We start from the raw sequence: 889 nt of genomic DNA, 5'->3' as shown, positions 1-889 counted from the left end.
CCCCGTCCCCTCCCCGCTGTACATTGCAGAAGCCACAATCAAGATTCAAACGCAGCCAAAACCATTATTGGTCAATATTTGACCCTTTCTGAACTCTTTGGAAGCAGACTCTGGAGGAAGGGGCTTTCTGCTCAGAGCTGCTGCCAGCAGTCGACCTAAAGACTGTTTTTATTAAAAAAAAGGAAAAAAAAGGAAAAAAAAAATAAAATAGACCCTCCAGAAGCTGCCAACGATGGGAATCTCCGTGGGATGAACTGAGTGCCCATTGCTGCCGTGGGGCACCGGAATGACACCGGCACAGGGACGACACCCGCATGGTGATGCCAGCACCAAACACGGCAGGTGTTGACTGGAACTGGCACTCCATCCTGGATCCAGAGGAATGCCTCCAGCTGCTCCCAAATCCTCCTGCCCTACTCCCATCCCCAGCTCCCACCCTCGCTCTGCCCTGGCAGGGAGCCGGATCCTGCCCCAGGGATGCTGCTCCGTTGGTGCTGCTCCTGCCTGCAGTCGTGCTGGGGTGGGCAGGGTCTGGGGCTGAGCCCTGGGAGGGGTTGTGTTTTTATCACCTCAAAATCCTGTTATTTTTCACAAAAGGAAATAAAACTACAGCTGCAACTTACCATGTGAGTGTGGTCTGTGTGGGAAGCGCTCACCTCTTACCCATTTCGACCTTCCTGGGAACTATCTTGGGACAGAACTCCTGCTCCTGAGGTCCAGTGTCCCCTGAACACCTCTGTCGATGGGCACAGGGGGATTTTGGGGTGTCCATCAACAGTGTGCAGTTTTCTGGAGTGATCCAGGCATCAGGACACGGGGGGGATTGGGTGAACCAGTTCAGGAGGTCCCCAAGAAGCCAGGGAGTGGGAGTTACTGGTGTGTACTGGGT

The 889-nt window shown here is 54.1% G+C and overlaps 1 protein-coding gene across 1 annotated transcript in view; it reads left to right on the top strand.

Moving 5' to 3' along the window:
* TCF7L1 (transcription factor 7 like 1) overlaps positions 1–623 on the top strand; it is a 3904-nt gene extending 3281 nt beyond the window's left edge. Inside the window, exon 8 of the mRNA XM_017738689.1 lies at positions 1–623. This exon is cut by the window's left edge and continues 226 nt beyond it. The gene's annotated coding sequence lies outside the window, so the exon portion shown is untranslated.
* Positions 624–889: the final 266 nt, after the last annotated feature.

This window comes from Corvus brachyrhynchos, unplaced genomic scaffold (assembly GCF_000691975.1).
Source record: "Corvus brachyrhynchos isolate BGI_N302 unplaced genomic scaffold, ASM69197v1 scaffold141, whole genome shotgun sequence".
NCBI lineage: Eukaryota > Metazoa > Chordata > Aves > Passeriformes > Corvidae > Corvus > Corvus brachyrhynchos.
This window is presented reverse-complemented; position numbering and strand designations above follow the sequence as displayed.